At 45.5% G+C, this 13468-nt stretch overlaps 1 protein-coding gene across 5 annotated transcripts in view; it reads left to right on the plus strand.

The window, feature by feature from the left end:
* Slc8a1 (solute carrier family 8 member A1) overlaps positions 1–13468 on the plus strand; it is a 336986-nt gene that overhangs the window by 49230 nt on the left and 274288 nt on the right. For 4 of the 5 annotated variants that reach the window (XM_032908797.1, XM_032908801.1, XM_032908800.1 and 1 more), the window contains exon 1: positions 8230–8413. The exons of the other annotated variant lie outside the window; for it this stretch is intronic. The gene's annotated coding sequence lies outside the window, so the exon portion shown is untranslated. Of the gene's footprint in view, positions 1–8229; positions 8414–13468 lie in introns of those variants that run through there. 5 annotated transcript variants of the gene reach the window in all.

Genomic DNA, 13468 nt, shown 5'->3' on the forward strand with positions numbered 1-13468 from the left:
GTCAGAAAAAAAAAATAGTTACAGTCTTCGATTTGTGCCTTTTTTAAAAATCATCTCATTATCCGTGGTCATGAGATGTTTAACTAACGTCCAACACACAGTCAAGGTGTAAGTTCACAATTATAGCACCTACTTCAGAACCCAGGAGTCTCTTCTACCTATGAGATAAGCTCTAAGCTCCTAAAGGTCAGGAATGAACTTTTTAACGATCATAGAACTTAGCCCATGACTCTGGATTGAGTGATCACTTACCACCTCTTTTTTCCAGAATGGCTTAAAACTCTGGTCACTTCCACTCCACTGCCATGGTTTGGATGGCCCTTCCTTTGGCATAATTTATTGAGTCTGTACTTACATATTAATCACCTGAGTCAGGTATTTATATATTGAAGCACTGAATAATTTTCTATTTTCTGCCTTTTCTTGAGCAATTTCTACATCCAAGGCTTCTGCATTTTTTTACACAAAATTTAAAAAGTATTTTAAAACTTCCAAAAGAAACAGAATTAATCAATGATCTATTTTATGCCTTGATACAGAGAATATGCATTGGGGCCTCCTAGTCTGTTTTAGATTATGAGCCATTGATTAGAATTGAAACTAAATATATAAAACCTTAACAGAAGACCATACCATGATGTTAAATAAAGATGAAAATTAAGTAGCTAGCTTGTATTTCAATGTAAATTTGCAGCTGTTGATACTGTGACTTTTCAATAACTGAATATTTGGTCATAGCTGAGGACCAAAAATATTCACAGTTGTGTGTTTTTATAAAAGTGTGTACATTTGTATGAAGTATGTGCACGTGGTGTGTTTATGTGCGTACGCCTGTATATGTGTGCATTCTTATGTCTGTAAGTGTGCTGGGAATTATGTGATTGAAGACAAGAATGCAGGAAAAGAGAAACAGGGAGAAAGGAGAAATGGTGCCTGTGAAAACAGCTCTGACCCAACATTAGCTGACATAGCAGGTTTTCCTTCATGGCCAGAGCTGTTGACCATGTGACAAGAACCTACATGGACAGTTCACTGATATCAAGCTGGTACTGTGTGCGACAATTAGATGATACTCACTAAAGAAAGCCAACGGGGCACATAGGAGTTTGCAGTGAGTCTAACTTGGCAGGAATGTAATCATTTTATATGGAGCCCCTGGAGACAGCCAGTCTGTCTTTTTGCTATGAATTTCAGGTATGTATACTGTGACTACAATGTGAATGCAAAGGTGTATTTGCATATCCGTGCTTCTGCCCTAACGAAGATCTCTGTCCCTGAGGTGGGCCTGAAAGAACATCAATGCAGAGTAGAAATAAATTAACAGAAGAAATAAATTAACAGACAAAATATTAGGCTGCATCATCTCACCGTTTGGGAGCTTGAGAAGTTGGTGGTAGAATCGATGATAGGCCGTCTTTTTTAAATGGCCACTCAACTTAGCACCTACTCACTAACCTCTCTGTATTGCACTATTTTTTATTTTATTGCTTTCCTTGATTGTTTAACGTGACACCTAAGACGTGTCCATTTCCTAATTTTGTTCCACTTTGTTCTTTGTCAACACTAGAATGGAATAGGAATTTTACTCGAGTTTTCCTGCTATTTCTTCAGTACCTAAAGTGCCTGGCCCATAATATGTCTTCATAAATATTTGTTGTGTCTAAGACATGAAAGATTGGGGGCCCGCAGAACAGCTCATTGGGTTAACGTAGTTGCCACCAAGACTAAGGATATGAATTCGAGCCCCAAGACATTCACAGTGAAGGAGCAAACTGATTCCTGAATGTTGTTCGACCTTGACCCCACATGCACACTCCGGCACATGTACACCCGCAGACACACAGTGAATATAATAAAGTTTAAAAGCACATAAAATAGCCATGAAATGGGATTTGCTTTTCTCCGCTCCTCCCAGCTTTTCCCCTTTAATGAATTGTTGGATGACCTTGAGTGCCACAGAGTGATCACAAGTGCCTGGATTCTAAAAACAGCAAGAACACCTCAAGCTTAACATGTATAAATAATTGCCCAAACTAACGTGCGTTAGCAGACAAAGTAAGAGAATTTATATAGCGGACCAAATGACGGCTTATCAGTGGTTCCTGAGGTAACAGACAGAGCGTCGGGTTACAGGCTCAAGCCTGCAGCTGAGTCAGATTGCCATCTCCATGTGGTTCAGCCTCCTGTAGAGTCAACAGACAATCTGTCTGTCATCACAGAGCAGGTGGCCAGCCAGGGCTGTGGGTGTGGAGATGGTGACTATGTCACTTGCTAACTAGGATCATACTTAAGGGACAAGAAAGTCATTGGAATTAAGTTGCAATTTGCACTGGATAGGGGCCAAAGGGTTGAGTTACCTTACAAGTAAAATCAGCTCTGTTTCCATATAGCCCAGCCCCCTTGCAGTAAACAGTGTCCACTGCATTAATTTATCTGTAGTGCGCAAGAAAACTTTTGGAGATCCTGGGAGTGGAATAAATATTCCACAGTCCTCTATTAATGTGTTGGGCTTTCCTGAAAGAATATTCCAATCTGCAATTCTTTGTAAGGTGAATCACAGTCTCCACCCCTGTCTCCTAAAAACAGAAAAGATAGAAAATACACACATACTTGTTTAAATTTCCAAGAGGCATTTCTGCTTTTATATGGTTAAGAATCAATATTCAGTAGAGACACACAGTGGAAAACATGCTGTGCTAGGTGCATGGGGCCATTTGCATACGTCTATACTTAAACTAGGCCAATGCTCTTTTAGCCCTGACTGAGTTCTAACTACCAAGAGAATCTAAAATAAAAACAAAGTATCCCCCAGTAAGAGAAGCCCCTTATATAGAGTGTGCAGATGTGACCTCTGACCAGAAGAAGACAACGTTCGGTGGTACAGCCTTACGTTCAGTAGTTATTTCTTTTCCTCATTAACCAGATAATGCATCTGATAGTCAAGCTCAGGGGAAAAAGAAAACCCTTTGTGTGTTTTCCTTCTTGATCTGTAAAATAGGAGTAATCATAGCTTTTCTGACTAATTCATAATGATCTCATATAAAATTAAATTATAGATGGCAAATATTCTCAGTGCCTGCTCCAGTGACTTAACATTCACTTAGACGTGCATTTCCAGACACTCATGTGTTCCTGTGGCAGAGTCGAATTGAGACGGGGGTTGGGGGGAGATAGATTAGAGCTTCTGAACTCTGTTTGCTCATGGTCATCATGTCCTTAGATCACATAGCATGAGTCTGCGTTCATAAAGAGATGAGAACACATGTGTTTGTTTTCCAAACACTTCTTCCATTGGCAGCAGAGCCTGCATTGATAACACTGTGAATGAAGACAGCCCCAGGTCCATTCTACTCGGCTTTCAAGTCTCTTTGCTGTTTTTACCTTGGAAGGCAGCAGCTATGTCGGATTGCGGTAAGCTCTAAAACACTGGCCATTCTCTAAGTAGCAGCCGGCAATTGAAACTGCAGTACGGGAGTCATGCATCATGGATGGCACATCATGAAGGAGATTTATTAAGATAGCTCATGTGTAATCTCTCAGGGACAGGACTTCAGAAGCAAACTGTGGGAAGCAGCTCCCTGGTACAGAGCATCACAAGGGCCTCATCTTTACTCCTATGGTGAAGGGTCTTCGAGTGCACGTTGCAGAGTATCTGTACAAACTCAGTGAAGAAAGTTGTTCTTGTCCTGCAGATAAAGTGTCCTTGGATGTCATTAATGTCAGCAACCAAGTCATGGCCGTATTCAGATATGTTTCAAATGGCTGTCTTTGGAAATCCCAATTTTAATACCGATGAGATCCAGTTGACTTGCGACTGTGAAAGCAAAAGAATATCATCAAGGAATATAGCCACAGAGAGTCCTTACAAAATTATAGCATTCAAGTGTCTTCTCTCAATTGTTAGAGCAAAAAGAAAGCGAGTCCCTAACGGGGAAGCCTACCTTCCCTGGTTCGCTCATTGTACAGAAATCTGTGCAACAAGAAGCCCAACATAGCTGTTACCGTTAATAAAATGGCATGAGTAGAAATTATTGTTAACTTTTTTATTGATGTGACAATGATTTTTGATAGCAATTCACTCCCAACAATAAGAACAGTATTTGATCAGTAAATGAAGCATATGATATGCGTTTTATCCTTCCTACAACTTTCTGAGGGAGACTCCATCGCTCTGGTTTCTGTAACAAAGATATGGCATTCTAGAAATTAAGAAGCTTCCAAAGGTCACAGAGCCAGAAGAGAGTTATGGACATGAGGCATGAATTCTGACTCCCAAGCACTGGATCTTAACCAGAGATTTGTTCTTTTCTGCTCAAACAATGATTCTGTCTTTGGGTTACCATTGGTAACATTGTAGAATATGAACTAGGTGTTTCCTTGGTGTGGTGCAAGGCAAAAGTGAAAAATGAAACTGTTGGGTAAGTCTAACCTTTGAATAAAGGTTTCTCAACTGTAGAATTGCAGGCCCCTGGTGCTCTTAAACCAGCGACACCTTCATTGTCCCACCAAAGGAAGTGGATGATCCCTAGATGACAGAGCACAGGAGGGAGGATTCGTTCTACCAGTCCATCAGGAAAGCTGTTCATACTCTGTGAAGCTTTGCACGCACCAACACAGTCCATTATGAGACTGGAACCATTATTAGACTGGTATTCTTCAGGTCAGAACACAGCTGCGTTCAACTGCAAGAATAAGACACAACAGACAAAGACCGACGGCACTGAATGTCAACAAAGAGTTTCCACAGTCATCCCTAAAGCAAAGAGTTCTGGTTTCAATCAGCAGCAAAGAAGACCTAAAGACCAAAATGAGGTCCTCTGGTTACCTGAGGTTCTAAGACAGGGGGAGTGAGCCACTGTGCCCTCCCTGGTCTGGACAGTCTGGTGTACTGCAGAACCTTTTCCTTATGCAGAAATCCCTATGAGCCTGAGCTTAAGAAGGAGCAGAATGTAGTAAGTGTCTAAGGCTGGCAAAGTGGAAATGAGACTGAGATGATCAAGACTTAGCTAACAGGCTTAAGGAGGATTCAAGCAATGGAAAAGAACCATGGTACTTCTGGCCCAGGGAATCTAGGTGAAAAGGAAAAAAAAAACCATAATACAGTACTTGTTTATTTTTTTCTATGATAAAATCCATTGTGGGTTTCAACACAGCACTAAATATAACAATTTTAAATGGGCAACTCTTTGTCCTATCCTTCTGAAGACTGAACACAAAGCTGGAATTGAATTCAAGTTACCCACACTGGTTCTGTAATGAATTTGCTGAAGACTCCAACCAAGGTTTTCTAGGAAATGACTCATGAAAACCTTAGGATGCATCAACCCTTATAACAATCCTATGCAATTCCCTAAGTGGTTGTACCACACTCTTTTAGTTAGTAACATAGTAGAGACTCATTTGGGAAACCCCAAGTTCAAAGAGGTGAACACAGCCATCCATATGTGAGAGAGATGGCCATTAGGAAGTGCTTTTGTTATTGGAATGGAAATTCCAACCTCCTTAGGTACATTGTTTTTTTCTTATTTCTGGATCTCTAGCCTGCAGCAGCCACACTAGTTCCTTAAGTACAGCCGCCGTCTCCCACAGCCTTGTGCCTGTGATGTAGACCTTGATAATTCTTGCAATAAAAATCCAGTCATGTATGACATTTAGGAGGTAGGGAGCAAAAGGTTTAAATTGCCTTGGGGCACTGGAACCATTATAAAGTTGTCTCTAATGAGAAATGGAAGACAAAGAAGATTAGAGGCTCAGATGCTGAGCTGAATCAAAATGGTTACCAAATCAACTAGGCATGGGGCTGCTTCTTGATTATAGATAAAAAGTAGGTGGGATGCATTATATAAGTTTTCTTCAAGAATCAAAATTAACCTGTCAATTTCAAGTAGAGAAGAGTAAAGACCTTTTCTGGTGCCGACAAGATGGACTTAGGGCTTACACTTTCAAGAAAATTGGGGAGTGTTTGCTAGGCGGTCCACAAGAGCCACACCTGCCACAGGATCTTCCCAATGGAATATAATTCACTCACATTTCTATTTCATTCTTTCACTCTCGTTCTTATTACCTACCTATCCTTTCCTCCCCATGAAGTGAGTGGAGTCTTTAGCTACAAGCTTCTCTTCATGCCATTTAGAAGCAGCCACTCTTCTCAATTTCTCTAGAAGTCCCTTTCCTAGACTGTGAACCAAATAGCTGGCTCTCACTTTCCCTGGAACCCCGGCTCTGTAGCAGTTTTTAGCAGAGGATATACTCTAGCTGAGTGATGGGGAATCTACTGTGCCACCTCATGTGTCTGTAGTCTGTGGAGTCTAACTGAAGTCTCCATGGATGGCAGCAGGGCTTCCAGGAAAGACTCTGGGCCCAGCAAAGAATGGAAACTGTTCTTCGGTGGGAAGGATTCCTGGGAATTTCAGCACAAGAGGCAGTTAGAGCTGGTTCCGCACATGTGTGCTGTATAAAGTGAAGTCCTCCTGCAGAGGGTTGCCATGACGAACTTTGCTAGAAATGGAGGAGGCCCTACTCTGGACAAGAAAGGGAATCACCAGGAGATTCACACCCACACGATACTGATATTGAAAGCACACTAGTTTAGAGCTCCTATTCTTATACCCCATCCTTACCCCCAGTTCCAGCTTTGGAAAGGACCAGGGGACCTAAATACCAATCACTGATGCCTGGGCTCCACCCCAGAGGTTGCGAATTCACTAGTCTAGGGTGTGGCCTACTCGCTGGGATTTATAACCCTCCCATGCAAATCTGAGGGGCAGTCAGGGATTAAGAATCCTTGACCTGTGTCCAGGCAAAGGCCCTCTTATCCCACCCTACTTCTTTGCTGCAAACTGAGACTGGTTCCTGGGCCCTAATCTGCCCTTGTTTAAAGCCTGACAGTCAGACCTGCGCTTTAAATCTGAGGGGAGAACTTTACTGAAGGGCTTGAACTCCCAAGTGCCTGGGTTGCAGCTCTCTCTTCTGTCTCCATCATAGAGCTGTCCCAGACATCCTACTCAAGGGCCACTAGCAAGCAGTGCTTTAAAAGCACAAACTTGGAGCTCTGCTTGAGAACTTCCGCTTCAGAGTCTGCAGCAGCTTCTACAGCACCTACAACATTCGAGTCTGAATCCCCAGGTGTGTCTGATGGGCAGCCAGGTTTGGGAGCCACCGAGCTCCACAGTGGGTCTAGCCTTTCATCCTGCCAAGTCATTAAGGATTTGTAAGGATGAATGAGTTGTCTTGGGAGCGAGGGCCTGCTGCAATGCTCCTTTATTAATTATGGGGAAGTGATGTATTGGCGATGGTAAGGCTTCTCTTGGAAAAGACAATGAATGGTTCGTCGATTGCTGCATTAGGTCTTTCCTGACTCAGTCTTAATGCTCAGTTTTTTTTTTTTTTTTTTTTTTTTTTTTTTACTCCTGTCTAAAAGCCGCACACCATCCACACTAAAGGGCCTCTAGGTCTTTATTCCCTTGTAAGCAGCAAGGTGTGAGGGAAATAGCAACAACTGGATTCTTTCAGAGATCTCCGCTGGGGAAACCCCTGCCCCAGTCTGGATTTGATCCGCGAATCTAGTAGCTAGGATATATTTCTTCTTATTTAGATATGAAGGTGGAACACAGAGTAAGGATTTAAAAAAAAATCGGCGATACATCCCCAGATTCCCTTTGCTGTATAAAGTCCCTCTGCGTTAGTACAGGACTAGAATGTGGAGGAAGAAAGATGAATCTGGAGTAGCAAATTCCGGGGTAAGGAAGGAGTAGGCGAGTTGGGGTGTGTGTTTGGCGTGGGGGGGTTGTCTATGGATCAGTCTAGCGACGTTCAAAAGAAAAGTTGCAGCGCACTGGTCTGCGCCTGTTGGGGTGCGGAAGAGAGCGCTGGCTGGTGCGGTTTGTACGCACTGCGGGGGGCCCCACTGCCGGGGAAATCCTGCCACTGGTGGAGCAGAGGAGACCCGGTGGTTGCCACCGCTTCCCGCCCGGCTCTTGCTCCCGCAAAAGCACCCGAGGGTAGCGCTCGGGGTCTGGGGAGGCGGGAGACCGAAGGAGGCGGCGGGCTGGGCTCGTGCGAGCCAGTGCGAGGCTGCGGGCGGGCGAGCGGGCGGGGTGCGGAGGGAGGAGGGAGCGAGGGAGGAGCGCAGCGCGCGCCGCGCCCGGCCCCTGGCCCTCCCAGCCCGCCGGCCCGCTGCCTCCCCGCCCGCGCGCACTGCTGCCTGCTGCCGCCGCCGCCGCCGCCGCCGCCGCCGCTGCTCGCGCCGGGCGCTGCTCCGGAGTCAGGGGCTGCCGCCGGCTTTGTGCTTCCAGCAGAGGATGGGAGCGACCTCTTCCTGATCGCGAGCTGTCTCAAAAGGGAGTGAGCGCGCCGGATCTCCCGGCAGCTTTCAGGACCGGGGAAGGGGATCCATCCACAAGGCTCAGCCCAGGTAGGAGCTGGTCCCCGGCAGGCAGAGACATTGGGGAGACAGGAACTGCTCTCTTCGCGGTTCCCTAGGCAGCGATTCCCTTGGTTTAAGGCAAAAGACTGGTTCTGGATTGTGTGTGTGTGCGTGTGTGTGTGTGTGTGTGTGTGTGTGTCTGTGTGTGTGTGTGTCTGTGTGTCTGTGTGTGTGCGCGCGTGTGTGAGCGTGTGCGCGCCTGCACATTTTCTGTGTGTCCGTGCTTCTCTGAGAGTGAAATTGCTCAGGCTGTTGGTTCTGGGCGTGAGGGTCCCCGCCTGCCAGTGCAGATTGCCTGAGAAAGAAAGGGTTGCTGGGGGGAGGGGGGATGCTGCACCCTGGACAGTGCTGGCTGGGCTGCGAGGATTCAGGGCGCAAAGAGCTAAGTCCACCCGGAAAACAAGAAGCGCTGCTGGGAAACCAGGCACCTCCATTCATTGCGTTCCTCTCACGGTGGGTCACCCTTCTTCCTGGTAATCCCTGGGGTCTTCCCTAAGGCTCCACTTGTGAGCCACCTCTTCTGGCGGGCGCTGGGTGCTACTAGGGGCGGACTGCAGAGAGGAAGGAGGTGTGGCTGGGTAGCGGAGAAAGAGGAGGGAGAAATGAGAAGGGGAGTGGGCTGTAGGCTCCCAGCGCCTGGGCACCATGCCTTGGCGTGTGTTGCGGATTCTGCACACCCAGGCGTCTTTTCCCAGAGATTCAAAGGGAACTTCACAGTCGCATTATTTGACAGTGAGGATGTGCTGGCTCTTGGGGAAATGGCCTGTGTTCTAAGATGCAAGGATCTCTTTCTTGGCTCCTCCTTCTCAAGGAAGAGGGAGGTCTTACAGCAGGAGAAGCAGAGAAACCAAATCCGTCCTGGAGATGCCTTAAAAAAATACAACATATGTGCGTGCTTGCAACCCCCCCCCAACCCATACACACTAACCCTTCCATGTAGACCCATAGATTCTGTCTCTGTCTGGTGAATGACTTGCTTGTATTTCCTACTTCCCTCCCCAAATAAAGTGCCAGTGCTCGAGTCAAGAGCAGCAGTGGTCCAATTTAACAAAGCGTTTCTGGGAGAGAGCAATACGCAGGCTGTCTGTAATCATGGGCAGAAAGTCATGCTTTTGTGCTAGGTATGGTTTTAACCCCCCCTTAGCCTGGCTCCCTGAAAGGCGCTCTCTGCTAGTCAGCCACTAGTGGTTGTGAATAAAACAACACAAACTTTGTCCTGCTGGAGGTGTAAAGACTAAAATGAGGGGGAAAAAAAGAAAAAAAAAAGGATATCAGTGGGAGGTGTAGTGGAAGAAGCCTTAAAGAAAATGACAGATGAGCTAAAGACAGTTCAGGCATCCTGGTCAGGGAGCCAGCAGCTGAGGAGGCGGGGATTTCTGATCAGATCTGCTTCAAAAGATTGCCTGCGTACATCTAATAGGAGCGGCTGAACATCGACAACCCAGGACCTGCTGGGCCAAGACTTCTCAAGGGAACTGTGGGGGAGTGTGGAAAGGGGACAAGCTGGAGGAAATCCTGAAAGTACGCCCCGCTAACACACACACACACACCCACACACACACACACACACACACGTACACATACAAGTGTACGCACCACACACACCTCCTGTCTTAGACCTTTTCTGCAGGAAAAAAAAAAAAGGTGGGGGGAAAGAATCTAGATTCTTCATTCGTTATAAGAACAGAAAGCCGGAAGAAGGATGTATGCCTTTAGGTTCCTCTTTTAAACCCTGTGTTACTGGGATTTTGCTCTCTGGGTTTGCTAAACTTGCTTAATTTGCAGAGGTTAGCCGGGTGTGAAGGCAGAAGGAAGGAAGGAGCCGGCTGCTCCTCTTTAGGGTTCTGTGGGGGAGCTAGCAGCAGGGAAGGACCCACTGCTTTCCCGAGACGGGCTTTCCTAAACCATTTTCATTCTACAAATTCTGCCTGCTTTGATAAAGTGTTGCCTTTGGATTTCTGGGTACTTTAATTAAGATCTCCCCTATAAAGAGAAGCCTGATCTCCCCCCACCCTTTCAAAATGGCTGTTGTGTTTTATTTAAAAAAAATGAATTTAGTTCCTAGAAAAAGAGTGAGAGAGAAAAATGAAAAAAGATGAACCCTGATAAGCTATCATTCACTGCGGAGCTGGCCAGAGGTAGCAAAGGATGTTAGGTGTCCTCCGGATGATTTAGCCTTCTCTACTCTTGTCTTGGGTACTGCTTGCCAGGGCTGGGAAGAAAAGTAGTGAACTAAAGGCACAGATAGGCCGTGCTTCATGCTCCTTTATGTGTCTGCAGACCTCACTGCTTGTGTGATTTTCCGTCGTATCAACTTGGGTTTAGGTTAAGAGGTAGCTGGAAATTCTGTTGACTCTGATGGGGAAGGAAAGAGTACAATGCTGTGAGTGCTGTAACTCTAAATAAAAATAAGAAAGGAAGGTGAGGGAGACCCCGAGGGCTGTGGTGCAGGAACTACCACAGTTGCTCCTTCAAGCTCGATGTGCTTTGAAACAATAAAATACATTGAGGAGAGTGTCGGCCTTTGCTAGCGAGCTATATTTAACATGTTTTTTTATCGACAAAAATAGACTTTTATTTATCTTGCAAAGTAAACGCATGGTTCCTTCCCTCTTAGTACTTAATCTGTGTCTTGGACCGAATAAATGACGAGAAGAACTCTGCAGTTTCTATAAATTGCATTCCTCCTTTAAAAAGGGGATGGATAGAATTTTTAAAAAAAAAAGACACAGCAGTGTGAAGAAAGTACTTTGTTTGTGACTGTGGCTGTCATAGTTTTCGACTTAAGTGTGTCATTTTCACTGCTGCCATTCAGCCAGGCCAGTCTTTTCTCCTGGATGCTCTAGGTAGAGGGGGAACGCTATGCAGGAAAGAAGCAAGAATAGGTCTCAGCAAAGACCAAACTGGACTGGAAACATTTAGAGAAGAAGCTGTTACATCAGGTTACACATTTCATATTCTTGAGCTGTTGTATATATGTTTCTTTCGATTGTTGCTTTTGTTAAAAATTGAGTGGTCCATGTGCCACTCTCCACCACTTAGGGGCGTGTGCCTTGTGCTTCGCCGTGCTTCACCATCGTCCGGTACCAACCACACGTTGTGATCCAATGTCTACTGTAAACTCAGGATGAGGTACTTGCCCCAGTAAGAACATTTAGCCAGTAACCTCCTATCCATCCAAATTCTACTGCTCCCTCTTGTGGCAAGTATCTTCCCTGACTTTCTCTAGATTGCAGGGTGCTGTCTGGTTTCCCTCTGCTCCTTTAACTGTCTGCCTCTCCAGCTCTCATTCTCAGTGGCGACTAAGGCTAACCAGGCCAGTGGGTTACAGCACTACCCGTTCCCACTCTCCCCTCTGAACAAAATGGTTCTGGCTCCCGGGAGATGTCTCTTAAATGTAGGGGAAGTAGATGTCAGGTGTTTTCCGTCCATTGGGATAGACCAGACTCGGGAAATGTGAGCGTTCAGCTTTTGCCTTAGGGATTTTGATTTAAACTCAGGACTAGTCCAGTGGGGCCTCATTAAATGCAGTAGGATTATTTTCCATTCTCTCTCTCTCTCTCCCTCCCTCCCTCCTTTTCTCCCCCCCCAGCCATTGCTCTCTTTCCCCTTCTCCATTCTTCCTCTCTCTTTCCTGCAACCTCTAGCCTCTCATGTGTGCATGTGCATCGTGTTGAAACTTTAAACTAACCATGGAGTAGTTGTGTGCAACTCAGACAGCCCACTTCCTGGGTAAGTGCTTACGGCTATGCGTTCGTGGAGGAGCTTAGAACATAAGCAGAGAGTGGCTTGAATCAATAGAACTCACTGCTCTCTTCCCTGGCAACTCTGTTTGGACTCTGACTGCTTTGCACTCGCATTTGCACCTGTCCTTTGGTCCCTCAGTTCTTGGTCCTTCTAGTCCAGAATGTGGCAAGGTAGAAAAAGGTTTGGATAACATACATCCTCACTTCCTACTCAGTTTTCAAAGAAGGAAGGGAACATCCTGACTGACAAGTGAAGCAAGGAAACTATTTCTGTGGCAGAGAGCTAAGGCATCATTTATAATAAGTCGTTTGAGTCTGGTAAAACAAAGCGTTGATCCATTGACCGACATAGAATCTGAAACCATTAGTATGAGAGTTACTCATTTGAGTGAAGGAATTCTGACCAAATCCTTAACAAAACACAGAGGTATTGCCCAGCGAAGGGGTACTATATGTGAGTCTACACAAGCCATCAGTATATGTCGATCTGTGAAGTTGAAATCTCTCATGCGATCAGCTCGCAGAGAGTCCTGAGAACCTGTGATACAGCAAGACAAAGAGGAAGTGGAAGAGTTAAAACCGAGTTTCTGCCCTGTGAATGCCCTCCGGAGACTGTTCTGACAGGGAAGCGTGAGTAGCCAAGGGCCTGGGAGCAGAGCTTCTAAATAAGAGGTCACTAACTGGAGAGTAACAAGAAGCAGACAAACACGGATTCCTGTACTGAGGTTCTTACTCTGAAGCAAACCCCGATTCTTTTCTGGAAAAGTTAGCTTTTGTAAATCTTCTGAGAAATGGGTGAGGTATTTTCTCCAGAGCACACCGACAAGTCTCAAATTCCTGAAGGTGCTGTACTGTAACGTTTTGTGGCATTTTCGCCGATCACCTAGACAACAGCAGCTCGATGCCAAGTCAGATAAACCGGTTCCCTTGCACAGTCAAGAAATCTTGGAGAATTAATGTGTATGTCGGAAGCCACTTAAAAGATGGAGCAATCACGGTGCAGATTCCACACCATTGCAAACCAAGTTCAAATAATAACTTCTTTGTTGAGTCTAATGTGAGGTCAAGTCAAAACAGCAAAGCAACCAGTGATTCAGCACCTTATACTAACCCAACCATGGCAGGGACTGAGCACTCAGGTAGTGTGAAAGACCCTGGAAAGGCAAGTCATTGCACATTTGGTGAACACTTGTCATGTCATTATCTAGACAAGCTGGAATGTTTGTGTGTGTGTGTGCATGTGAGTGTGCCTGTGTATGTGTACGTATGCATGTGTGTGTGTGTGCATGTGTGTGCA

This window comes from Rattus rattus, chromosome 7, assembly GCF_011064425.1.
Source record: "Rattus rattus isolate New Zealand chromosome 7, Rrattus_CSIRO_v1, whole genome shotgun sequence".
NCBI classification, from domain to species: domain Eukaryota; kingdom Metazoa; phylum Chordata; class Mammalia; order Rodentia; family Muridae; genus Rattus; species Rattus rattus.